General features: G+C 44.2%; 1 pseudogene across 1 annotated transcript in view; it reads right to left on the bottom strand.

Moving 5' to 3' along the window:
* Positions 1 to 1,875: 1,875 nt before the first annotated feature.
* The window catches only part of LOC308493229 (large ribosomal subunit protein eL43-like), a 32,514-nt pseudogene continuing 11,679 nt past the window's right edge, over positions 1,876 to 22,710 (bottom strand). Inside the window, exon 2 of the transcript in view lies at positions 1,876 to 2,216. The product of the transcript in view is annotated as a large ribosomal subunit protein eL43-like (transcript). The remainder of the gene's footprint in view (positions 2,217 to 22,710) is intronic.

Below are 22,710 nucleotides of genomic sequence, written 5' to 3'. Positions count from 1 at the left end.
TTTGACCCTCCCCCTTTCCTGCCTAAGAGATTCAGATGGAAAACCTGGTTTAGGGAGGGAAACTTTGCATAAACTTTTTAGCATAAGGCGGAAGACCCCCAGTGGAGCCTGCTGACCACCCTTCCTCCATGACCCATTAGTTTCTGGGTAGCCTAACAATTTACCTCCCGAGAGTGTGCCACTCTTCCTAAATTACCTGCAAAGCACCCAATCTGACCTCGCTGCCTTTGGAATTTTTACACGTATGTGAATTCCCCATGCGCATATGTTAAAATTCTATTTTAACTTAATCTGATTGTATTAATTTTATGATTACCTCAGCTAGAAAAACTCATTACCATAGGCAGAGAGCACAGGGCCACGGGGAGAGGGGGGAGGAAAGGAAGGAAGACGTGAGAGGAAACAAAGAAAACAGAAATGCCTAAGAAATTCCTAAGAAATAGTGCAGCTGCAGCTAATCGTGATGGATTATAACACCATCAGAATTCCAGGCAGGGAAAAATTCCTACGAAAAGGTACAGCTACAGCTAATTGTAATTGGGCATAACACTATTGCCGCAGGAAAATTCTCCACCCCTTGGACAGTTCCTACAAGGGAATCCCTCCTCCTGGTGGGAAGGAGGCGTCAACAAAGGCAGGCCCTGGGAACGCCCCAGAAACGCCCAGAGATCACCTGTGACGGCACCTTGAATATTTCCCGCCCTCATTCAGATATAATCCTAACTTTTCTTTGTTTTAGAGCAGTCCCTCTCCTGGTGGTCATGTGCACTCCTGCATTTTGGGAGTATATTTTCTTTCTTTTAGAAAATCCTTGGCCTGCTTGCCTTCGTTCATGATGCATTGTTCCTATGTCCTGGAATGCCTTTCTGTGATGATACAAGGACCTGATCTCCTCTAACATACAAGATGAGAGCAAAATAATTTTTTTAAGCCCCCACAGTATTGGGGAGCCTGCGAGGAGAGTTACTGCCTGGAGCACTGGTGGCTCCTGGAAACCGCTGCAGCTGGGAGCTCAAGGACGTGCAGGCAGAAGTAAGCGGTGTTTTTGTTCTCCCTGTCATTGTTTCCTCATCTATTTCTGTGGGGTTTGGGAGAATTTAGAAGTGCTACATGTCCTTTTTCTCTTTTTTTTTCTACATGTAGATTGGCAGGAAAAAATGTTTGTGAAGCTAGCTTCTTGGGAGTAGCGACTCACATGTTTTCTTTATTGATTCTTTCCTCTCAGAAGTGGTCATTTTTTTGTGTCTGTCTCTTGTGCGTTTGTAATCAAAAGAAAATACCAAGGGGAGAGGTGGGTGGTAAATGAGGGTAAAGGGGATCAAACATAGGGTGATCAAATATATGGAGAACTAGCTCTGGGTGGTGAACACACAATGTGATTTATAGACGATGTAATACAGAATTGTCCACCTGAAACCTATGTAACTTTACTAACAATTGTCACTCCAATAAACTAATTAAAAAAATAAGAAAGAATACCACAGGGACAGAAATCCTTCGGTTTCCTTGGTTAAGCTAGTAAAAGGGCTTTTTGGTTGGAGGCGCTGTTAAAATCCTATCATCAGTGGTCAGACCATGGCTCCTTTGAATTGGAAAAACTTCAAATTTTGAAAATGTGTTGGAGAACTTTCATGGCAAACAGCTGTTTTATTGGAACCTAGAGGAAGACCACATGTTTAATACAAACGAATTCAAGGAAATTTTACTTTTGAATTAGTTCTTGAGCTTGTTGGGTCTTAAAAATGCTAATGTCAACGTTAGGTTTAAAAAAGGCAGAAGGGAAAATCAAGAGATGTGCAAATTTTTAAAAACTGTATTTCGATCTAATATGATGAATGATGAATATTGGTGTGTTGGAACAAGTTCTTTTTTTTTTTGTTACATGAATTAACCCATTTATTGTAGGCTAGCAAGGGTTCAATTGTGGAGCTTCTGCTGGTCTTTCAATTCCTTCGGTCTTCTGATGGCAGACTCGACTGTGACAGCAGAAGTTGTGTCGTAGGTCCGGGCGCCCCCGGCCACCGTCTTCAGGCAGGCGCCGCAGTGCCAGACGCCCACGGCGCGCCGCTTCATCTTGGTTTCGCCGCAGAAGGAGCAGGTGTACTTGGCGTGCTGGCTGATTTCGATCTTCTTCACCATTTTCCGGAGGGAGGCGCCTTGACGCGTCCCGTACTTACCGACGAGTCCCACCTTCTAGGTGCGTTTCGCTATGTCGCCTCAAAGCAGGCCGGAACCCAGAAAAGTGGAACAAGTTTTAAGGAATGTGATAACTGATCAGAAACTTGACCAAAACGGAAGCTGCTTTTCAGTCTGATAGAAATTAGAGTCTCAGCATCTCCCCCAGGTCCTCTGCGGAGCAGATCAGAAATGTTAGCACAGCCCACAACTGCCTGAGGCCATAGAGCTGAGCAAAGGAAAAGAAATTGCATAAGGGTCACTTTTAACAATACGAGCCTCCTCCCTGCAGCCTGGCTCCCCTTTCCCAGCCTCCCCAAAGACTGAAGCACAAATAAAACCCTGAGCACAATCCCCTTAGCAGTAGACAGGAAGACTCCACGCAGGAGCCTCACAAAACTTTACCTGCCACGGGTGTTCAGCTTTTCCTGAGTTACCTGTAAATCTCCCATTTTTACATCTAAAATCTAAGAGTCCACTCCCACCCTTGTCTAAAATGTAATATTTACTTGATGTCTCCTCACTTTCTTTGGAAATTTCATGGTTATGTGAATTCTAGGTGCGCATGTATTACAATTCCTGGTCTCTGTCTGTGGGGTTGGGTAGAAGGTGTGCCAGGCCTTTGTCTCTTTTCTGAATTTAGATCGGCAGAAAAAAATATTTGTGCAGCTAACTTTTTGTACCTAGAGATGTCATAGTTTTCTATATTCTTTCCTCCCAGAGATGTTGGTATTTTCCTGTGTCTGTGTCTTGCGTGTCGTTTGTCCTAAGAAGGAACTACCACGGGGACAGAACACAGGCACAGGCTCCCGTAAGCCTGTCGTTGGAGCCGGCCTCACAGGCTGGGGAGTTAAGCGGCTCTCTCCAGACCTAAGTCTGCGGAGTCTGTGTCCCAGTACCTTGGCTTTGTGACCAAGGAAGCTAATCCTCTCCGGTCGCCACCATCGACCAGGTGCACTTACTCCATTGTGCCTGGTGGCCAGTGGGATAAGCTGGGGTTCCCAGTGCACCTCTGCCTGGCTGTGCCAGCTCCCAGGGGAGTGTGTCCTGAGGGGCCTCTGCCCATAAGGGGCATATGTCCCCCCAGCCTTCCTTACCCATTAGTGCTGGACAGATCCCGGTCCAGTAGCACTCCCTGGGGCCACAAATTAGTGGATTTGGGGCTGGAGGTGCCTCACATTTTGTGGGAGATTTATAGATGATGAAATACAGAATTGTACACCTGAAACCTATGTAACTTTACTAACAATTGGTGGGGAGACACCCTCCCTGTCCACCCCACCATCCCTACTGCCTGTGTGACGAAGGTCTCTGACTGTCTTTGGGGTGACCCTTTGGCTCTGGGAGGGCTGTTTCCTCTGCACTCTGTGTGGAGGGGCCTCTGGCTTCCTGGCCTGAGCTGTAAAGAGGCTGCTCGGTGTCTCACTATTTAGTCCTCACTGTCCACGGACAGACAATGAATCCCGGAATGGGAAAAGCATCTGCATTTAAATCGTGTTACAGAGCTCTTGTGACAACCAGTTATTTTCTTGGTAACCTACCTTGTGTGTTCTCTACAGTTTATTTCTAATTCTGTCAATTTGATCTGTGTGAAACCAGTTTGTGTTTGTGTGTGGTAAGATGTTTTGTACCTGTGGATGGTTTTACTAGATTGTAATATTTGATTGGTTATAACAAATTAAATGCTTATATAAATTATACTATAAATTAAATTATATTAAATGCGAATCAAATACAAACTAACCTAATGGTTTTAAGGATCAGATAATGTGGTGAAGTATTTGACAGTAAAGCTGGTTTTAGTTTGGGTTTATCACAGTCATATCTTTGAAAGTTATTAACAAAAAATATATATTTTAACTGGGCTTCTAAAAATAAGTTTGTTACCTGTGTCATAAAATGTATCAAGAAAATAGCTACGCTAATAATTGATTTTGACATCTCAAATTTTAAGCTGATATATAAAATAGATACAATAAAAATAAAAGATTTATGTAAACTTTTTAGTGATAATTATATTGTACATAATCATTGAAAAGGTTTTCTACATGTCTTTGGTATGGAAATATTGGATTTTGGTTCGAGTTTGCGTTCGGGTTGTTCGAGTTCGTTTTCGGGTTCAGGATGTTCGGGTTGGGGTGGGATTAAAGTTCGGCATGTTCGGGTTCAGGATCGGGTTGCTCAGGTACGAGTTCGGGTTCAAATCGTTCGTGTTCGGGTTCGAGTTTGGGTTCGGGTTCGAGTTCGGGTTCGGGTTCGGGTTCGGGTTTCGGTTCGAGTTCGAGTTCGGGTTCGAGTTCGGGTTGGAGTTCGGGTTCGGGTTTGGGTTTGTGATCGAGTTCGGGTTCGGGTTTGTGTTCGGGTTCGGGTTTGAGTTGGGTTATGATCGAGTTGATTATTACATCAGTCAGAAGTCTGGAGGTAGAGGAGTCTTTCTCCCCCACATAAGCAGGTAATCAGGTGTTTAATAAAAGGTGAAATATGGGAGTGTATCTACATCACTGGATCCTGAAATAAGATTGGACAATTTAACCAAACTAAGTTATTGTCGGGACTGAACGATTAGATCAATGAAATATGTGGCAATCTATCAAATTAACTTCTGGATGTGAAACTTTTATTAAAATTTCAAAGGCAAGAATGTAGAGGACCAAAAGTTTGGCTCTTGGGCAAGTTGACCTTAAGCTGGTTGTTGGGGAACAAAAGATTCACAAGAACCTTTGGCCCTCCCTCATCCTGCTTCAGAGATTCAGATGGAAAACCTGGTTTAGGGAGGGAAACTTGTCAGAAACTCCTTAGCATAAGGCGGAAGACCCCCAGTGGAGCCTGCTGACCTCCCTTCCCCCTTGTCCCACTCTTTTTTGGGTTGCCTAACAACAGTTTACCTTCTGTGAGTGTGCCACTCTTCCTAAATTACTTGCAAAGCACCCAATCTGACCTCACTGTCTTTGGAATTTTCACGTTTGTGAATTTCCCATGTGCATATGTTAAAATTCGATTTAATCTGATTCTGTTAATTTTACGATTAACTCCGCTAGAAGTTGTTATTACAGGCAGAACAGGGCCAAGGGGAGAGCGGGGAGGAAAGGAAGGAAGATGTGAGGGGAAACAAAGAAAAGAGATGAGATCATTCCTAAGAAATGGTGCAGCTACAGGTAATTGTAATGGGTTATAACACCATTAGCATTGCAGGCAGGGAAAAATCTCCATCCTCTGTGTCATCAAGGCTGTTCCTACATGGGAATCCGTCCTCCAGGTGGGACGAGTCATCCTCCAGGAGAACAGGACTCTCAGCAAAGACACACGCTGGGAACGCCCTGGGAGCACCTGTGACTCCACCCCTGAATATTTCACGCCCTCATTCAAATATAATCCTAAATTTTGCCACATTTGCTCTCCTCCGGGGCCTGCCCACTCTTGCGTTTTGTGGATATGTTTTCTTTCTTTTAATACTTCCTCGGCCTGCTTGCCTTTGTTCATGAGGCGTTGTTACAACCTACATCCTGGAATGCCTTCCTGTGATGACTCTGACCTGCTCCCCGATAACACACTTACTAGGTTAGAGCAAAAGAATTAATTTTTTAAGCCCCCACAGTATTGGGGAGCCTGCGAGGAGAATTACTGGCCGGGGCACTGCTAGGTCCTGGAAACCGCTGCTGCTGAGAGCTCGGGATGTCTGCCGGCACAGTAAGCGATGTTTTTGTTCACCCTGTCAGCCTTCCTGGTCTATTTCTGCGGGGTTTGGGAGAATTTAGAAGTGCTGCATGTCCTTTTCCCTTCTTCTACATGTAGATTGGCAGGAAAATATGTTTGTGAAGCTAGCTTCTTGGGAGTAGCGACTAACACGTTTTCTTTATTGAATCTCTGCTCCCAGAGGTGGTCATTTTTTGTGTCTATGTCTCTCGTGTCGTTTGTTGTAACAAGGAAATACCACAGGGACAGAAAGCCTTTGGCTTCTTTGGTTAAGCTGTGAAAAGGCTTATTGGTTCGAGTAACTATTAAAATCCTATCTTCAGTGGTCAGACTATGGATCCTTTGAATTGGAAAAACTTCTAAATTGGAAAATGTGTCAGAGAACTCTTATGACAAACAGCTGTTTTATTGGTCCCTAGAGAAAGACCCCATTTTCAATATAAATGAATATAAGGAAATTTAACTATTCTTAATGTTTTCAATGAGTATTTAGCTTCTTGCGTTACATCAGATGCTAATGCTAATATCAATATTAGGTTTAAAAAAGGCAGAAGGGAAAATCAAGTGATGTGCAACTGTTAAAAACTTTTCTGGAGATTTAAGATTTAGAGAACTGTTATGTTGAAACACGTTTTAAAGGATTTAATAACCGATCAGAAACTTCACAAAAAATGGAAGCTGATTTCTCAGTCTGATAGAAATGATAAAGTCTCACCATCACCCCCGGGCCCTCTGCGGAGTACATCTGAAATGTAAACAGAGCTCACAACTGCCCCAGGCCCGCTGAGGTAAAACAAAAGCGGCACTTTTAACAACACAAGCCTCCCTCATCCAGCCTGGCTCCCCTTTTCCTGCCTCATTAAAGACTATGAAGCATGAATAAAAGCCTGAGCACAATCCCCTTAGAAGACCGGAAGACTCCATGCTGGAGCCTCACCAAATTTACCTGCCACGTGTGTTCAGCGTTTCCTGAATTACCTGTAATTATGTGAATTCTACGTGCATATGTATTACAATTCCCGGTCTCTGTCTGCAGTTGGGTAGAAGTTTTAAGGGGTGCGAAGCTTTTCTTCTTATTTTAGGTTGGCAGAAACAAAATACCTGTGAACTTCTTTCACCTAGAGACTCTAGGGTTTTATTCTTTCCTCCCACAGATGTTCACTTTTTCCTGTGTCTGTGTCTTGCGTATCGTTTGCCCTAAGAAGGAACTACCACGGGGACATAACACAGGCACAGGCTCCCGTAAGCCTGTCATTGGAGCCGGCCCCACAGGCTGGGGAGTTAAGCAGTTCTCTCCAAACTGGAGTCTGCGGAGATAAACTTTGCTCTGGGTCCCTGTCTAGAAACTGCTTGAGGTTTTCCTTTCCTTCTCATTCTGTGTCCCAGGAGCTTGGCTTTGTGACCAAGGAAGCTAATCCTCTCCGGTCCCCACCATCGACCAGGTGCACTTACTCCATTGTACCTGGTGGTCAGTGGGACAAGCTGGGGTTCCCTTGCGCCTCTGCCTGGCTGTGCCAGCTCTCAGGGGAGTGTGTCCTGAGGGGCCTCTGCCCATAAGGGGCATCTGTCCCCATAACCTTACTCATCTGTTAGTGCTGGAAACTTGGTATAAAGCTAAATGCTTTCTCAAGTCACACCTTTTGGTCAATTAGCTCAAGTGAGAATACAGGTAGGGAGTTATTTAAATATGAAACACAACAAAAGAAGTCTGAATACTCAGAATCTTTGCTTATGTCTTAAAGTATCTAATAATACGTAGATGACAAAATATTGCTATTAAGTGTTTTTGTCATTTATTTCATTTGTATAGTAACCATATTGAGAAAAATCTCCAATTATTGGATTGTAATTTATATAAGTTACACTTAAAAAACTAATATTTCTAGTGTTTAAATTCTGGTGATAGAGCATTCTTAAAAGTGTCTTTCTGGGGGTGAACGGTTAGCTCACTTGGTTAGAGCGTGGGGCTGAGAACACCAAGGTGGTCTGTTCAGTCCCCACACGGGCCACCGTGAGCTGCACCCTCCTTAAAAAACAAAAAAAAAGAAAAAGAAAAAATAGAAAAAAATGTCCTTCTGTGTTTTATAAAATAAAGCTGTAAATGACAATGACAAAGAAGTTAAATGTGTATGTTAAAAAAAATCACCTGACTTGGAAGGACGGGTTTATTTCTGGGCCCTGAATACTATTCTGTTGATCTCCGTGTATATTTCTATGCCTGTGTCACCCTGTTTTCCTTACTGGGGATGTGTACTAAGAATCACGTGTGGGAAGGGTCAGCCTCAACTTGATTTGGTTTTTAAAGATTCTTATGGCTCTTTTCCCCTGGAAATTTGCTGGGAATATTAGGATCACCTTGTGCATTATCCCACAAAGGCCTTGGGGCCTTTTCACAGGAATGACACTGCATCCGTACATCACACAGTCTGTTCTGTTTCCTCTGAAAAATTTCCATCACCCAGGGATGGCCTCCGTTTATTTATGTAGGTTTTCTTGAATTTTAATTTCTTTCAGCAAAGAAAGACATTGTTTTGTAATTTTCAGTGTAGAAGTCTTGCACTTTGATTAAAAGTATTCCTGAGTATTTTATCAACATTCATGTTATTTAAAATGGACTTGTTTTCTTAAACTCCTTTTGAGATTATTCCTTGGTAGTGTATACAAATAAAACAGATTTCTGTGTATTGATATTTTGTCATTTAACTATGATATGGAACATAATTACATCTCTATAAGGGATATAGATTCTGTTTTTGTGACCTACTTCTGATTTGACTGGTTGGGGGTATTATTGTCCTACGGGGCTAGGGTTGGGGCTGAGGTGGTGTGGTACTGAGTCAGGGGTTAAGGTTAAGGTTGTGGGTTACAGTTTGGTTATGGTTTACGTTTATTGTTTACGGCTACATATATGTTACATGGTTTATGGGATTGTTATGGATTCTGTTTATGGTTTATGGCTGTGCTCTTGGTTATGGTTTATGGATTAAGGTTTATGGCTATAGTCATGGTTTACGGATATGGTTCATAGTTTGTAGTATGTGGTTTCTGGTTATAATTTAGTATTGTGGTGAGGGTTTAGGTTATGCTTTATAGAGATGGTTATGGTTTGTGTTTGTAAGGTTTTCAGAGTTTATGTTGAGGTTTATATTTACGCTTAGGGCTAACGATTTAGTGTTTATGTTTGAAGGGTTAGGTTTTATGTTTGAGGTTAGGGTTAGGGCTCAGCGATGTGGAATCTGTTGCTTTCCTGACCCAGCATCTGTTCTCTGGCCCAAGTCCAGAACCTCAGCTTCCAGGGAACTCGTCTCACCTTCCAGTTCTACCTGACATATCAGAATCAAGACTCCTGCGTGGGGGAGATTTTAGGGGAACTTCTGAGCTGCTCTGTCCCCGTTCCTTCCCTGTCCCAGGAGAGGGAATCCCAGAGCAATGCGACAACAATAAGCAGGAGGAAGAGGTCCTGGATGGCTAATTTGCTAGTATTTTCCTTATTTGAGGGTCCATTTTGTTAATGGCAATCACCCATTTTGATGCAATAGGTGTATTTTAGTTTTACTTTCTCGTCTCTTCCAGAATTGTTAGAATCAATGAACCAATGTTGATGCATCATTATTCACTAAAGTCTGTATTTTATTCAGGTTCCTGCATGCAGGTTCAGTCTCATTGCTGGCACCTCTGTCTGTTAAAGCCGACACCAGACAGGTTAATGCTGACAGCTGGGGTACCTGGTGAGTGAACTGGGGTGTTAGGATAGGAAATGAGACCAGGAGAAGAACATGAGGCCTGATAAAGTCTCAACACTGTGCTGATGAATGAGACTTTATTCTCTAGCCCAAGTGAAGCTGCTGGTGGTTGTAGGCACAGGAAATGACTGGATTAGATCTCTAACTTAGTTAGAAAGGTGGAGCTGGTCACAGTGTGGAGGTTGCACTGGACGAGGGAAGGACGGTAGCAGGGAGACCAGTGAGAAGAGTGGTGAGAGGCGCTCTGGCCTGAGCTGAGACAAGGGCCCTGAATTTGGAGATGATCAGGGTTTGAAGACCCGGGAGGGGCTGTGGTGAGCGCTGCCCTGTGGACGAAGCTGGCACAGGTGCCAGAGTCAGCACTCAGGGGACTGTGGCTGTGTGGACACCAACAGGAGAGCTCATTCTGCCACCAGGAGACTATCTGCTAAACGATCCTTCCATCCCATGGAGGCAGAGAAAGGACTGAGAAGGGAAGACGGAGGGGGAGTTAGGGCCGATCACGTGGGGCAGGAGCCGACCTCCATCACCTCACTGACCTCTCAGCCACCTGAGAGGGAGCGGTTGTCCCCACCTGCCAAGCGAGGAGACTGACTTTCTTTGTCTTTGCCTGAAGTCGCACAGGTAGTACTTGGAGGGGACAGTCATCAGCTCTGCACCATCTGAGGCTCAGTGACCCCCCCCCCCATAAGGCAAGTGCCACCGCAGAGTCCCTTCTGAGCAGCCAGTTGTGACCTCAGAGGAAGGGAGCCTGGGCAGAAGCAGAGCCGTGTTCTGTGCTGAGGACAAAGATTTTAAAAGGCCCAGCACAGACATCACACAGCTGTGGGGGAGTCGTTGTCACAGGGCCCTGGTGCTGCTTGTCCTCCTGTGAAGGGCCTGGCCACCACCTCCCTTCCCCTCTGTCCCTGTCCCCAGCAGCTGCCCAGGTCCCACCACAAAACCAGCCTTGGTGAGCGCCTGGCCCAATGCACCAGTATCTCATGTGCAGCTTTTCCTCAGTGGAATGACCAGGATTCCACCCCACGCTGCCAGGACTGTTTGGGTCACTCTTGTGTGTCCAGCATGTCCTGTCTGCCCGCCCTAAGGGCCCATTTCGGCCTCTGTCCTGGACTCAGGACTGTGTGAGAATCAGTCTCCCGTTCAAGTCCCATGGGAAACGGAGATAAGAACCCTCTCTGCCTTATCTGGAAAGGGGGAGCAGTGGGTGAGAGGAGGCCCGCGAAGGGCCCGAAACGGGGTTTATCTCTCAGCGAGGCCACTTCTTCCCGGGTGTCCGGTTTGTCATCCACACGCGGAGCGAGGAAGCCGTGTCTGCTGCCATCTCGTGGGCATTTTGGAATTCGCACCCTGTGCTGGTCGCCGGGGAAAGTGATTCTGTGCTGCCGCCTCGTGGACAACGTTGGGAACGACACCCGTCTGGGTGTCACCTGGAAATGCTCTTCTTCTCTGCTCCCAGCTCGACAAGTTAGGCTCCAGTTTGTTTCTTTAAACTCTTGAAATGCCCACAACGTCACCAATATGAACTTCAATTAAAGGGGGGCAACGCTGTGTAAGAGATACACAAACGTGTCTTACTGGACGTTCATTCTCCTTAGATAACAAGGAAACAAAGAATGAGCAAAGACAAGGATGCTTGTTGTGAAGTTGATGTTTTGTCTGTAAGAATTTCCTAAGGTCCTTGTTGAGAGTTGCTGGGACCTCAGTAGACGGTGACATGGGACACCGAGTGTGATTTCTCCTGTTTGTTGTAACATAACCTAGAAGAGGGTTCAGCAGTTGGATTGTAACTAGGTTGTGAGGCTTCCTCTTTTTTTTTTTAAATGTGTTCTGACTTAATTACTACATTCAGAAGACAACCTGATCACTCTTATATTGCAAAATGTGTTTTAATTTTAATTTAGTGAAGCGTTTTTATGCAGAGTATTACTGGGCATTTCTCATCTGAAAGGGAACTCAATAACTTTTCTGTTTCTTTTGAAGTACCCCACCTCGTGTCTATTCCCAGTGGAGTGTGTTAACAGTACACCCATAGGAAGGACTGCAAGCCGGTGGGGGAGAGGGTTGTTTTATGGTTTGTTTTGTCTTTATAGAAGATAAAGTGAACTCATAGTGTATGCCACCATTTTCTCTTTGGAGTGAATCCAGGTTTAGGTTTGGCTCTGAGTCCTCTCCATCCACAAGTCCCTCAGCTGGTCGATCATCTTCTCTCCACTGCTGTTTCTTTCCCTTGCGTTTACACCTCTCACTAACCGATGTAGCATCTTCTCTTGACAGTCTTCAGCTAGTGTCCGGCTATTTTTTCTCACCCTGAGATTTCCCTCTTTGGAAATGGCCCTACTTTCAGGATCATTCTCTTGTTCACCAGCTCTTTGTATTAATTCCAGGAGAGCCATCGTCTACAAGTGTCACTCAACTAAAACCACACTGTGGCTGAAACTCCAGAGTCTAGTTGTATTAGTAGAAAGTGTTAAAGTTGTTCATGAATGTCAATCTAAAGAATACTCATGTAATAGTCACGGGTCTTTTTTTTTAGTATTCAATGGAAATGAAGGGACTTTTTTAAAAGCCGAGACTTCTAGTAGGTAATGAACTTCACAGAAATGAAAATTAATAGTAAAATGAGTTGTATGTATAAGAAAAACTGGACATATCTTGTGTGTAGAAGAAAGGTGTGAGATTTGGAGATGTGTTTTTGAAGGAAAGGCAGTTAAAGTGAAGCTGTTAAGGCAGTTAAGTGAAGCTGATTGTTTTAGAATGGGAAACATGGACACGGGTCCCGAATATGAAGTTAGACTAAACAGAGAAATCCTGAGAGGAGAAGTGTTATGTATGGTCAAGCCAGATAAGGATGGAATACGTTCAATGAATAAGTGAAGTTACATGTAAACGTTAAGGTGACCTAGCAGCGGACTTTGGTTCTTTCTGACTTTGTTAAAGAAGAAAGTTTTCCTTCATCGTCCCGCTCCAAAGAAGATGTTATAAAAAGTTTTCTGTCTGCAAGGCAAAGATACTATGTTCTCCTAAAAGAGTTTTCTGTTTTATTTCTGGTCCTGGATTACTAAGAAAACAATCCTGTCAACCTTGAGTACCAAAGTTGTGTTAATCATATATCGATTGTCACGTTGGATAAATGAATAATTTCTGTTGCTTCATAATGACATAGGGATGGGAAACATGGGGGACTAGTGTTTCTGAAGCACAGACTCCAAGCCTCCACGGCCCCCTTGCCAAGGACGAATGAATACAAACCTGAAGTGCTTTTCACACAAATACTATTAAGAGCCAACTTTGGCTGTCTATAACAGTGCAGCTTATTTTATTCCATCTGCCAGCAATATGTTTTGGGTCTATTTCTTCTTTTGCATTATCTTATCCATGCTGTGGCTGTAATTTTCAAAAAAAGCTGAGGGAGTTCAGTACAGGTCACTCCTAGATGTGTGATTGTGGTGTGCTGGTTGTTTTGAGATAAGGGTAATTTTCTCCTCAGGCTGATGATAAACTTCTGGCCCTCCCTTTATGCAGAGTAATGGGAAATAGGGGCTTTGCCCATAATGAGATCATCAGCCACCATCTCTGTGTGACCCACCTAGAGGGCAGGGCAAGCTGATAGTCACTGATCATGTGCTCTAATCTTTCAGCCCTGGCTCTTTGAGGCCCCAAGGTCACCTGAGCTCAGCCCTAGGTCAGGATGTGTTCAATCCGCACTTCCCCTTCCATCACTGTACCTCTCCTGCTTGTGGGGTCTCTGACTCTTGTGTGTGGGGTTCCCATACAGATGTAGGGCGTCTGACAATTAAGTTCGGGAACTTCTCACTCACTTCTTTTGATATCTGAGGCATTACTCAATGTGAACATGTACCAACTAGACAAAGAGTTGGTCACGTTCACTACGTGGAAGTGCTGTAAAGGATGTACAAAAAGGAGGACCCTATCTTTGCGCCAACAGTTCGGCCTCTTGTATGACAACAGTGTACCAGCTGACAGGGCACTGTCTGTGAGGGAGTTTCAGTTGCAAAAAACAGAACAGTCAGGACCACCTAAGGTAAAGATTGACCTTTGTCAAGGAAGCTGCAGGCCAAGGATGTGACTTCCCGCCATGGCCCACCCTAATTACTAATTGTTATGTTCACACCATCCTATGTGGTTATTTTCAGTCTCCTGAGGTTGTCAGGTTTAACCTGTGGCCCCTTTTCTGTCCTCATGCTCTTGTCGTCACCTTGCAGCGACCCTTTCCAGTCCCAAGAGACCTTACTTGATCCCTAGCTCAGGATGCCTTATCTACCCCTGTTCCCTTCTATCTCCCTACCTGTCTTGTATGTGGGGTCCCTTACTCTCCCCTCCGTGCATGGATTCGCATGTGTCTGCGATAGATCTGCTTTTTTTCTCTTGCTTATCAATTTCATATGTATTTGATTATTACAACAGTCAGAAGCCTGGGGGTAGAAGAAAGTCTGTTAGTGTCCTACATAAGGAAGTAGTCAGATATTTAATAAAAGGTGAAATATGGGAGTGTATCTACATCACCGGGTCCTGAAATAAGATTCGACAATGTAACTAAACTAAGTTATTCTCAGGACTGAATGATTAGATCAATGAAAAAGGTGAACTTGAACCTATGGAACTGATGGATGCAAAACTTTTATTAAGGTTTCAAAGGTGGGAATGAATGGGACCAAAAGTTTTCCCTTGGGCAAGTTGGACTTTAATCTGGTTGTTGGGAAAGGAATGACTCAGAAAGAAGCTTTGACCCTCCCTCTGTCCTAATCAGGTTTAGGGAAAGCCCTGTTTAGGGAAGGAACCTTGGCATAAACTCCTTAGCATAAGGCGGGAACACACCCAGTGGAGCCTGCTGACCACATTTCCCCCATGTCCCATAATGTTCTGGGTTGCCTTCCAACAATGTACCTGCCACGTGTATTGAGCTTTTCCAAATGTCCTGCAGAGTGCCCATTCTGTCAATAAAATCTAGAAGTACATCCCAGACCTTTCCAAAATGTCCTCTATGCCATGTGTCGTTTCACTGTCTGTAGAACATTCCTGCCTCTGTGAATTCCTCCTGCACATGTATCAACTTTCCTGTGGGGTTTGGTAAGGGTGAGATGTGATGGGCCCATGCACAGGCATCGCTTAGATCTGGGGTGGGAGGAGTCCTTGTCACAGGGACCTGGTGCTGCTTGTCCTCCTGTGAAGGGCCTGGCCACCACCTCCCTTCCCCCCTGTCCCTGTCCCCAGCAGCTGCCCAGGTCCCACCACAAAACCAGCCCGGGGAGCGCCTGGCCCAATGCACCCTGATCTCCTGTGCAGATTTTCCTCAGTGGAATGACCAGGATTACACCCAACGCTGCCAGGACTGTTTGGGTCACTCTTGTTTGTCCAGCATGTCCTGTGTGCTCGCCCTAAGGGCCCATTTTGGCCTCTGTCCTGGACTCAGGACTGTGTGAGAATCAGTGTCCCGTTCACGTCCCCTGTGACACGGAGATAAGAACCGTCTCTGCCTCATCTGGACAGGGGGAGCGCTGGGTGAGAGGAGGCCTGCGAAGGGCCCGAAACGGGGTTTATCTCTCAGCGATGGAGCTTCTTCCCGGGTGTCCCGTTTGTCATCCACACGCGGAGCGAGGAAGCCGTGTCTGCTGCCATCTCGTGGGCATTTTGGAATTCGCACCCTGTGCTGGTCGCCCGGGAAAGTGATTCTGTGCTGCCGCCTCGTGGACAACGTTGGGAACGACACCCGTCTGGGTGTCACCTGGAAATGCTGCTCTTCTCTGCTCCCAGCTCGACAAGTTAGGCTCCAGTTTGTTTCTTTAAACACTTGAAATGCCCACAACGTCACCAATATGAACTTCAATTAAAGGGGGGCAACGCTGTGTAAGAGATACATAAACGTGTCTTACTGGACGTTCATTCTCCTTAGATAACAAGGAAAGAAAGAATGAGAAACGACAAGGATGCTTCTTGTGAAGTTGATGTTTTGTCTGTTAGAATTTACTAAGACCCTTGTTGAGAGTTGCTGGGACCTCAGTAGACGGTGACATGGGATACCGAGTGTGATTTCTCCTGTTTGTTGTAACATAACCTAGAGAGGGTTCAGCAGTTGGATTGTAACTAGGTTGTGAGGCTTCGTCTTTTTTTTTTTTAACGTGTCTCTGACTTAATTACATTTAGAAGACAACCTGATCACTCTTATATTGTAAAATGTGTTTTAATTTTAATTTAGTTAAGCGTTTTTATCCAGAGTATCACTGGGCATTTCTCATCTTTAAGGGAATCCAATAACTTTTCTGTTTCTTTTGAAGTACCCCACCTCGTGTCTATTCCCAGTGGAGTGTGTTAACAGTACCCCGATAGGAAGGACTGCAAGCCGGTGGGGGAGACAGTTGTTTTACAATTGTTTTTCTTTTGTTAAAAGATAAAGTGAACTCATACTGTATGCCACCATTTTCTCTTTGGAGTGAGTCCAGGTTTAGGTTTGGCTCTGAGTCCTCTCCGTCCACAAGTCCCTCAGCCAGTCAATCATTTTCTCTCCACTGCTGTTTCTTTCCCTTGCGTTTACACCTCTCACTAACCGATGTAGCATCTTCTCTTGACAGTGTTTTCAGCTATTGGCCATGCTTTTTTATCACTGTGAGATTGCCCTACTCTCAGCATCATTCTCTTGTTCACCAGCCCTTTGTATTAATTCCAGCAGAGCCATCCTCTGCAACTGTCACTCAACTAAAAGCACACTGTGGCTGAAACTCCAGACTCTAGTTGTATTTGTAGAAAGTGTTAAAGTTGTTCATGAATGTCAATCTAAAGAATACTCGTGTAATAGTCACAGGGCTTTTTTTTTGTAATCACTGGAGATGAAGGCTTTTTTTTTAAAATTAAGACTTCTGGTAGTAAATGAGAGTCACGGAAATAAAAATTAATAGGAAAATGAATGGTGTATATAAGAAAAACAGGATATGTCTTGGGTGTAGAAAAAAGGTGTGAGATGTGGAGATGTTTTTCAAGGAAAGGCAGTTAACTTTGAGGCTGGTCATTTCAGAATGGGAAACAGGTTACACTGGACCCGAATCTGAAGGTAGACTGGACAGAGAAATCTTGAGAAAAGAAGTGTTATGTATGGTCAAGCCAGATAAGGGTGGATTACTTTCAATGAAGTAAATGAACTTCAATATGAAAACTAAGTTGCCGTAGCAGCGGAGTTTGGTGCTGTTTGACTTTGTTAAAGGCCAAATTTTCCTTCATCATCCAGCTCCAGAGATGGTATGAAAAGTTTTCTGTCTACAAAGCAAAGATCCTATGTTGTCTTAAAAGAGTTTTCTGTTTTAATCTCGTCCTGGATTGTGAAGAAAACAATCCCGTCAACCTTGAGTATCATAGTTGTGTTAATCATATATTGAGTGTCACGTTGCATAAATGAATAATTTTTGTTGCTGCATAATGACATAGGGATGGGAAACATGGGGGACTCGCGTGTTTTGGAAGCACAGACTCCTTTGTGCCTCCATGGCTGCCTTGCCAAGGACGAATTAATACAAACCTGAAGTGCTTTTCACACAAATATTATTAATATCAAACTTTGGCTGTCTACAAAGGGCAGCTTATTTTATTGCATCTGCCAGCAATATGTTTTGGGTCTATTTCTTCTTTTGCATTCTCTTATCCATCCTATGGCTGTAATTTTCAAAAAAAGCTGAGGGAGTTCAGATTATTTTGAGCTAAGGGTAATTTTCTCCTCAGCCATTTTATAAACTTCTGGCCCTCCCTTAACTATCCAGAATAATGGGAAATAAGGGCTTTGTCCATAATGAGATCATCAGCCACCATCTCTGTGTGACCAGCCTAGAGGGCAGGGCAACCTGATAGTCACTGATCATGTGCTCTAATCTTCTGCCCTTGCTCTTTGAGGCCCCAAGGTCACCTGAGCTCAGCCCTAGCTCAGGATGTGTTCAATACGCACTTCCCCTTCCATCTCTCTACCTCTCCTGCTTGTGGGGTCTCTGACTCTTGTGTGTAGGGTTCCCAGACAGATGTAGGGGATCTGACGATTAAGTTCGGGAACTTGTCGCTCACCTCTTGATATCTGAGGCATTACTCACTGTGGCTTTGTACTAAGTAGACAAAGAGTTGGCCACGTTCACTATGTGGAAGTGCTGAAAAGTCTGTAGAAAAAGGACGACACGAACTTTGCACCAACAGTTCGGGCTCTTGTATCACGACAGTGTACCAGCTCACAGGGCACTCTCTGTGAGGGAGTTTCAGTTGCAAGAAACACAACAGACAGGCTCAATTATGATAAAGATTGACCTTTGTCAAGGAAGCTGCGGACATGGATGTGACTTCCTGCCATGGCCCACCCTAGTTAGGAATTCTTATGTTCACACCATCCTATGTGGTTATTTTCAGTCTCCTGAGCTCGTAAGGTTTAACCTTGGCCCCTTTTCTGTCCTCATGCTCTTGTCTTCACCTTGCAGAGACCCTTTCCAGTCTCCAAGAGACCTTACTTCATCCCTGCTTTAGGGAAACAACTTTGGCATAAACTCCTTAGGATAAGGTGTGAACAGGCCCAGTGGATCCTGCTGACAACCCTTGCCCCATGTCCAGTTATGTTCTGGTTGCCTAACAACAATTTACTTCTGTGAGTGTGCCACACTTTCTAAATTACCTGCAAATTACCCAATCTGACCTGTCTGCCTTTTGAATTTTTACATGTATGTGAATTCTCCATTCGCATATGTTAAAATTCGATGTTATCTTCTGATTCTGTTAATTTATGATCAGCTCAGCTAGAAGTTGTTATTATAGGCAGAGAGAACAGGGCCAAGGTGAGAGGGGGGAGGAAAGGAAGGAAGACTTGAGGGGAAACAAAGAAAAGAGGAGATGAGATCAGTTCTAAGAAAAGGTGCAGCTACAGCTAATTGTAATGGGTTATTCCATCATTAGCATTACAGGCAGGGAAAAATCTACACCCCTGGTGTCCCAGGACAGTTCCTACAAGGCAATCCCTGCTCTAATGGGAAGGCTTTGGCTTCAAAGACACCCTGGGAGGTCCCTGGAAACTCCCTGGATCACCTCGGGACTCCACCCCTGAACATTTCCCGCCCTGTTTCCAATATAAACCTAAATTTTCTTTGTTGCAGCACAGTTGCTTTTACTTTTGGGTTGGTCCATGCTTGCGTTTTGTGGATATATTTTCTGTCTTTTTATATTTCCTCTGCTTGCTTGCCTTTGTTTATGAGGCGTTGTTCCTACATCCTGGAATGCCTTCTTATGATGGGTCTGCCTTGTTCGCCGATAACACACTTACCGGTTGGAGCAAAAGAAATAATTTTTTAAGGCTCCCACAGTATTGGGCAAGCCTGCGATAAAAATTACTGGCCGGGGCACTGCTAGCTCCTGGAAACTGCTGCAGGTGAGACCTCGGGGACCTCTGCCAGCAGAGGTAAGTGGCAATTTTGTTCACCCTGTCAGCCTTTCTGGTCTATTTCTGATGGTTTTGGGAGAATTTAGACGTGCGTCACGTCGTTTTCCTCTCTTTTACATGTAGATTGGCAAGAAAATATATTTGTCAAGCTAGCTTCTCAGAAATAGCGACTGACATGTTTTCTTTATTGAATGTTGCCTACCATAGATGGGATATTTTTCGTGTCTTTCTCTTGTGTCATTTGTCATAAGGAAATAGCACAGGGACAGAAATGGTTTGGCTTCCTTGTGTAAGCATTGAAAAGGCTCATTGGTTTGAGTAGCTATTAAAAATCGTACCATCAGTGGCTAGACAGGATCCTTTGAATTGGAAAAACTTCTAATTTGGAAAATGTGTTAGACAACTCTCATGACCACATTTTTAATAAAAGGCATACAAGGAAATCGAACTATTCTTAATCTTTTCAATGAATTATTTATCTTCTTGGGTCCTATCAGATACTAAAATCAATATAAGGTTTAAAAAAGGCAGAAGGGAAAATCAAGGGATGAGCACATGTTAAAAATCTTTCCGGAGATTTAAGATTTAGAGAACTGGTATGTTTACAGTATTAAAGGATTTAATAACCAATCAGAAAATTGAAAAAAATGGAAGATGATTTTTATCAGTCTGATGGAAATTAGAAAGTCAGCATCTGCCCAGGCACTCTGCTGAGTAGATCTGAAATGGAAACAGCTATAACTGCCCCACGTCTGCTGTGGTAAATAAAATAAAAACTCCAAAAGGGGTACTTTTAACATTGCAAGCCTCTCGTGCAGCCTGGCTCCCCTTTTCCTACCTCAAAAACTGAAGCAAAAATAAAACCCGGAGCAGTCCCCTTAGCATTAGACAGGAATACTCCATGCAGGAGCTTCACAAAATTTACCTGCCACATGTGTTCAGCTTTCCTGAATTATCTGTAAATCTGTCATTTGCACATGTAAAGATTAAGAGCCCAATCCCACCCTTGTCTAAAATGTCATATTTACATGATTTCTTCTCACTCTTTGGAAATTTCATGGTTGTGTGAATTTTTGGTGTGCATGTATTACAATTCCTGGTCTCTGCAGTTGGGTTGAAGTTAGGGGTGCAAGTTCTATGTTTTCTAAATTTAGATCTGCAGAATAAAATGTGAGATGTGGGGACAGAGTCCCAGAGCATTTTCCAGGCTGGAAAGGTACTGGCCCTGATAGTAGATGGTCATCAGCTGTGACTAGTTGGCCATCAGGTGGTACCCGTTAGCCATTAGCCACTAACGTAACTGACTTGGCTAAACAAGCCTGCGTGGATTGCTGTTAACATGGATTGCATTTAGCAAGTGAGGTTGGCTGGCAGAGAAGCAGACGGTAGGTGGGGACAGAGTCCCAGAGAGCAGTATCCAGGCTCTCGGCCTCACGTGGGGAGGTGCTGGCTCTGGTGGTGCATGACCATCAACTGATTGGTTGGCCATCAGCTGTAACCGATTAGCCAATTGGCTACTGATGTAACTGGTTGGTTGATTGGTTGGTTGGTTGGTTGTCAGGCAGAGATGTGAACGGTGGAGTGCCGCGTCGTGTGGCATTTGCGTGGGTCTCGCCAGCCCGCGAGAGAATACAGTGGTATGACTCCACTACTTATAAGTCCATGGGTGTTCCTTTTTGGCTTAGCCATATCCTGTGTTCTTTGTGGAGCGGGAGCTCAGACCCCGCAGGCCGCCCCACAGGAAAAATGGCGCAGCCAGAAGAGTCGCCCGCTCGACAGCAGGCCGCGGATTGTGTGGCTCCTGCTCCCCGTCTCCAACCCAGCCGCCAGCGAGAATAGTGGTATGACTCCCCTATCTGTGGTCCGTTGGTGTGCATTTTTGGCCTCACCATATCCTGTGTTCTTGTGTGGGGAGTGGGACTAGAGACGCTGCATGACACCCTGCATGGCGGAGGCTCACTTCTTGGACCTGGAGAGTAGCGTTTTTATTCTTTCCTCCCAGAGATGTTCATTTTTTCTGTGGCTGTCTTGCATGTCCTTTGTCATAAAAAGGAACTACCATGGGGACAGAACACAGGCAAAGGTTCCCGTAATCCTGTCACTAGAGCCGACCCCACAGGGTGGGGAGTTAAGTGGTTCTCCCCAGACCGGCGTCTGTGGAGACAAACTTTGTGGGTCCCCATCTAAAAACCACTTGAGGTTTTTCTTTCCTTCTCGTTCTGTGTCCCAGTAGCTTGGCTTTGTGACCTAGGAAGCTAATCCTCTCCGGTCCACACCATTGGCCAGGTGCACTTACTCCATGGAGTCTGGTGGCCAGTGGGAGAAGCTGGGGTTCCCAGTGTGCCTCTGCCTGGCTGTGCCAGCTCCCAGGGGCATGTGTCCTGAGGGGCCTCTGCCCATAAGGGGCATCTGTCCCCCCAGCCTTCCTTACCTGTTAGTAATGTACCCATCACGGTCCAGTAGCACCTGCCGGGACCACAGATTATTGGATTTGGGGCTGGAGGTGCCTCACATTTTGTGGGAGAATTGAGACACCCTGTTCAACCCACCATCCTGACCACCTGTGTGACGAAGGTCTGTGCTTTCTCTCACTTGTGGGTGACCCTTTGCCTATGGGAGGGCTGCTTCCTCTGCGTTCTGTGGAGGGGCCTCTTGCCTCCTGGCCTGAGCTGTAAGGAGGCTGCTTGGTGTGTCACTATTTAGTCCTCACTCTCCATGTACAGACGATGGGTCCTATATTAGGAAACACTTCTAAATTTGAATTGTGTTATAGAGCTCTTGTGACAACCAGCTGTTGGTAAAACATCTTGTGTATTCTCTGTAGTTATTACTAATTGTGTTAATTTGTGATCTGTGTGAAACCAGTGTGTGTGTGTGGTAAGATGGTTTTGTAGCTCTGGACGTTGTTACTAGTTTGTAATAATTGATTGGTTTGAAGAAATTAAATGCTTATATAAGTAAATAAAATATAAACTAACTCATGCTTTTCAGGATCAGCTGATCTGGTGAAATATTTAATCTTAAAGCTGGATTTAGTTTGGTTTTATCACATAGTCATGTCTTGGAAAGATATTTTTTAACTGGGTTTATAAAATAATTTTGAAATCTCAAATTTTTAACTAATATATAAAACAGATACCATGAAAATATAAGGTATTAGGTAAACTTTTTAGTGATAATTATATTGTACATAAGCATAGAAAAAGTGTTTTTGGTAATTTGAAACTTAAATTTTGTTATCCAAATTAATGATGGATGTGTATTGAATGTCTAGACTATTTCCAAATACGAGAAAATAATGAAACACTAATTACTGAAGATTTATCAATTTTTTGCTATTGTACAGGAACTAAATATATTGGTGTACTAGTAAACATGTCTTCTGCCAAATTAAAAATTTTGTGTGCTATGGGGAAATATTTCTAAATCATCAATATGTTCATAATTGCATCTACCTGGTGTGGCCCTGCAGTATTCCTTAGTTTTCACTGCTGACTAAGATGGATATTTGGATTGTTTAGGCCTCTGCTATTTTGAACAGTGATGCTGTGGATTCATGTATCAGTGTTTGTTTGAAGATCTGTTCCCAATTTAGAGGGGTCTGTTTCTATAAGTGGATTTGTTGAACCACACAGGAATTTTTTATGGGGTGGAAATTCCAAACTATAGTACACCCAGGCCACACCA

This window comes from Rhinolophus hipposideros (genome assembly GCF_964194185.1).
Source record: "Rhinolophus hipposideros genome assembly, chromosome: 26".
Classification (NCBI taxonomy): domain Eukaryota; kingdom Metazoa; phylum Chordata; class Mammalia; order Chiroptera; family Rhinolophidae; genus Rhinolophus; species Rhinolophus hipposideros.
This window is presented reverse-complemented; position numbering and strand designations above follow the sequence as displayed.